The following is a 5,335-nucleotide window of genomic DNA, read 5'->3' as shown; positions in this document are numbered from 1 at the left end:
CCTACTGTGGTGTAGGTAAGAACAGAGAACTGAAATGAAACAAGAAGAAATATCCTTCTTCCTCTTATCTCTTCCTTTTTCTTATTTCTCTGTATGTCCCAACTACAGAGTAGTTTTTAAAATTGTGTCTGAGCATTTTCAGTGTTGTGCAAGGAGATATGAGTCACTAATGCAACATGATGCTGATATAACATAATTTATTGGAGACAAACTTTCAAGCAGAGTAATGATAAAAAGGACACAATTTTCAAACACTCACTACTTTACAGAAATGGCTTGGCATAGAAGTTCTGTACATGTCACGGCAAAGGCTCTAGTAGAGGGAGTTTGCCATAATGAGGAAACTACATACACAAAAAGCACTCCCAGAGAAAGCTCCACCTTGTCACCTTCTTACATGGGTACAGGTTAGTCAAGGAGGAGTTAGGGAATACTTTGTTTATCTAGTAATAAGAAATATACAAAGAGAACTGGGAGCCAGGAACCACACTAGGTAGTATGCATACAGATGGCCATGGTTGGTATACCAAAGGCCCTAGAAATAGCTTTGCAGACCAAGAAAGCTGAGATCAGCTTTGCTGTCTTTCTGTAGAATGGCTCAATCTATTTGAGCCAACTCTCAGCTAAACAGCAAAAGGAGGAAGGAAATGAGCCTCCGGAGTTATGCAGGTAAGTGTCCGATAAGCTTGATGCAACATTCTCAAGAGGCAGAGGTTCATTCTTTTCTTGATCAAGTATGCAAGGTAGAGGCTGGGGTTGAGGAATAATTGTTTTCCACAGTGGATAAAGCGTCGACCTGGAACACTGAGGTCGCCGGTTCGAAACCCTGGGCTTGCCTGGTCAAGGCCCATATGGGAGATGATGCTTTCTGCTCCTCCCCCTTCTCTTTCTCGCTCTCTCTTTCTCTTTCCCTCTCTCTCTCTCTCTCTGGAAAATTAATAAAGTCTTTAAAAAAAGTTATAAAAAATTTAAAAAAAGAGGAATGATTGATTTTGATAATTTTTTTTTCTTTTTTTTTTTTTTTTTTTTTTACAGAGACAGAGAGAGAGTCAGAAAGAGGGATAGATAGGGACAGACAGACAGGAACGGAGAGAGATGAGAAGCATCAATCATCAGTTTTTCATTGCAACACCTTAGTTGTTCATTGATTGCTTTCTCATATGTGCCTTGACTGCGGGCCTTCAGCAGACCGAGTAACCCCTTGCTCGAGCCAGTGACCTTGGGTCCAAGCTGGTGAGCTTTTTGCTGAAGCCAGATGAGCCCGCGCTCAAGCTGGTGACCTCGGGGTCTCAAACCTGGGTCCTCCGCATCCCAGTCCGGGGCTCTATCCACTGCGCCACCTCCTGGTCAGGCTTTTTTCTACCTTTCATTAGCAAATCTCACCTTAAAATTTGTATTGGTATTACCACACATAAATGCCATAAAATGGATAGGTGTTATTTATTTATTTTACAGAAGAGAAAGTGTAAAGATTTGTTTGAAGTATTTAATAAAAAATTAACTGCCTTATTGTGTGTTGGACTAGTAGACAGTAAAAATAAAGTAAAATAATATGTCTCTTACAAGAGCTACTAAAGAAGTTAAAAAAATAACTCAGAGATACAAAGATAATTAGAAATATGCACAACCAAAATGAAGAAAACTTTAAAACACTTAAACAAAAGAAAAAATTAAAAATAGGAAAACATGCTTTTGATTTATAAGCATCGATCTTGTAAGTGAAAATAATCACTTCTCTTAAATGTATTTAAACATTCAATATCAACTTAAACTATTAATAATTTTTCCCCTTTTCATTTTAAAAAAAGCTATCAAAATTCATCTAAAAATGTAACAGTGAACATCTTGCCAGCAACATTTAAAGGAAAAGATACACAAAACATATAATGATTAGCTATCTCATCCTAAACACTTTGCTAATGCTGGTTTTATCTTTACAGCTCTATGAACTATTATTATTATCCTTATTTTACAGATGGAGAAATGAGCTATAGAAAGGCTATGTCCTTATCCGACACCACACATATAAAAAGTAGAACTGAGACCTCACCCAAGCATCCTGGCTGCCTAGTTCAAGTATATATACACGGGCAATAATGCCTCACATAAAATAAATGTTTCTTGTGATATGACTGGCTCTTCTTATCCTCCTCGGTGGATCATATATTTGTATATAAAGAATGAAAACAATGAGAAGCAATCAATAAGTGCACAACTCAATGGAACATATATGTGAAATAAAGAGTTGATGCTTTTCTTTCTCTCTTCCTTTCTCTATCTCAAATTAATGGAAAAATTAACAATAATTTTTTTAAAAAAAGAATGGAAACATTGACGTTTTAGAAGAAAATACACATTGGTGGATTTATTTATTTTTATTATCTTTGAGTGCGAAAGACCTTTAGAAACAAGACAAGAAAAGCCATTCAAAAGATTGATACAGCCTGACCCGTGGTGGTGTAGTGGATAAAGGGTTGACCTGGGATGCTGAGGTCACCAGTTCAAAACACTGGGCTGAGGTCGCTGGTTAGCAGCAATGAGTTGCTGTTTCCTGCTTCTCCCCCACATCACTCGCTCTGTCTCTCAAATCAATAAATAAAATATTTTTTAAAAAGATCGATACAATTGACAATATAAAAGTTAAATTTGTTTATATGGCAAAATATAATAAAGTAAATATACCTGTGGCAAACTGAACAAAATTATATGTAATACATTGCTAAAGTATTGTGTCCCAGATTATAACCACATTTGGAGTCTTAAAAAGCATTCATGTTATTCCTCTACTCCACCAAGCTAGCTGCTTTTGTGTGGTGGACACATCCAGTGAAGTGTTATTCATTGTACCACTTCCTTTGCCTTAAAATGAATTTCTTTGTCAGAAGGCATATTGTAAGGAACACCACAGAAATTAACAAATTGTCTTATGAATCCAAGACTAATAGTGCTGTCAGATACATTGTTTTTGTCAGTAACAAAGACAAATGTGTGTCTGGATCAGTGTCCTAATTATTTTTTAAAGTGCCATTTTCTCCTGTTTTTCAAGTATCACACACACTCCCTCTAGATAGTAGGGTCTCATTATCAATCCAGTCCAATCTGAATTCTTCTTTTCATTGAACAAAATGGGTCTAAAACCAAGTCCAAAAAAGACTATATTATCACTGCATCCATTGAATATTTTTTGTATATTATCTCAATTTACAAGTAAGTAGTTTTTCTGGGATATTTGGTTGGGGACAGTATCATAGGTGCAGAAGCCATAACATTTGCTTAGCTGTTCTCTCATAGAAGTATTTGATGCCAATGGCTACTCCTTCCTTCTTAAACACTTTTATCTCTTGGATTCCATTTTGCCATCACTTAATGAAATTATTTTTAATTTCAACTATTTATTTCAGTTCTAGAACTCTTATTTGACTTGTATTACATCCATGTTGTTGAAATTCTTTAGAGTTTTCTCTTTTTATTTGAACACATGAATTATTTTTATTTTAAATTTCCTGTTTAATATTACTGGTGTCTGAAGTCTTCGAATTGTTGATTGGTACTTTACCATTTGGTTTTTGTTTATTTATTTGTTTTTTAGGCTGCTTCATAATTTTTTATTAAATGCCAGGTATTGCATATAAAAACAATGAAGGTTATAAATGATATCTTTTAACAAAGAGGTTATTACTTTTTTTTCTTGCAGGCACATAAAGTCATGATCATTTGGCATCCTTCAAGTTTTGTCTTCTTAGTTGTTTTAGAGTTTTGTCCTAATTTTATTATAATTTTGTTTGTAGGGTGTTTTTTACGATATAAGCCACAGGTCAATGGCCAAAACTGGAAGTCTCCCTGTTGCTTATTGTATATTGTATTCAATCTACTGAACATATATAAGAACTAATAGTCAAATAGTGAAATCCCATTGGTTTTTTTTTTTTTTTTTTTTTTTTTAGACAACATTTACTAGGAAAGGATATCACAGATGCAGAGGCAATATCAGCTGTTTAGCTACCCTTTCACCTATCATACTCTGGGGCAATGCCCCACAATCTGGCAGGGCTGTATGTCAGACACTTGGGAGGAAATCTGATGTTGTTAGTGGTTGTGTTAGATGCATGGCTGGGGGTTCAGCAGCTTCTCTGCTGGCAGGATTAAGGGATGCATTCTAAGCATTTGGTGATGATATTATAATATGGGAAAATCTTGCATCTCCTCTATGCGGCTTCCTCAGCATTTTCACCATAGAAAAGACCAGCCCCACTTCTTATATCTTTAACTGTAGGATGTGTCAGAACCTATCAGCTGAGACCACACTGAAGCACAATTGGCATTGACTGTCTTAAGCACTCAACTGTAGCCAGTTGGAAATTACAGGCGCTAACCCTAATGCAAATCAGCATTGGATGAGTTAGTTCTTTTCTCTCATTCCAGTCATGACTCCAAAGAGTGTCTGACATTTATTTCTCTCTAGTTGAGCCAACCCGTCAATGTGTAAGGGTTGCGTGGCTGGAGCTCCAGAGTGCACTGCTACATGAAGGGAAGACTCAGGTTCACTCAGCATGTAGAAAACTAGACAGGACATCATTCTTGCTTTTACAACAAAGTAAAGCTAGATAATTTGCATGTTCATAACTTTTCTTTCTTTTTTTTTTTTTTTTTTTTGGTATTTTTCTGAAGCTGGAAATGGGGAGAGACAGTCAGACAGACTCCCGCATGTGCCCGACGGGATCCACCCGGCACACCCACCAGGGGGCGACGCTCTGCCCACCAGGGGCGTCACTCTGTTGCCACCAGAGCCACTCTAGCGCCTGGAGCAGAGGCCAAGGAGCCATCCCCAGTGCCCGGGCCATCTTTGCTCCAATGGAGCCTTGGCTGCAGGAGGGGAAGAGAGAGACAGAGAGGAAGGAGAGGGGGAGGGGTGGAGAAGCAGATGGGCGCTTCTCCTGTGTGCCCTGGCCGGGAATCGAACCCGGGACTTCTGCATGCCAGGCCGACGCTCTACCACTGAGCCAACCGGCCAGGGCCCATAATTTTTCTTAAACTTGTCAGAACTCTGAGGTCACAGGGTGTCAACTAAACTGCAAACTAAGGAAAGAAAGACACCATCAAGGAGAGACAGGACTTGAAAACTTGCTTACCTGGGGTAATAAATAACAACTCATAGAAGCTGTTATAAAAAAATTCAGCTAAAGTTTTTAACAAGTTGATGAAAGAAGAGTGTGGGTTTGCATGAGAGCCCACAACTCTAGAGAGTTGCAAACACAGTGGTAAATCACACCCACTAGAAGGCACTTTACCAAGCCATTAGATATGAAAGTTTGAGAGCAGGATAGGAGAGTTTATG

This window comes from Saccopteryx leptura, chromosome 1 (assembly GCF_036850995.1).
Source record: "Saccopteryx leptura isolate mSacLep1 chromosome 1, mSacLep1_pri_phased_curated, whole genome shotgun sequence".
NCBI lineage: Eukaryota > Metazoa > Chordata > Mammalia > Chiroptera > Emballonuridae > Saccopteryx > Saccopteryx leptura.
Note: the sequence above shows the minus strand (reverse complement) of the source record.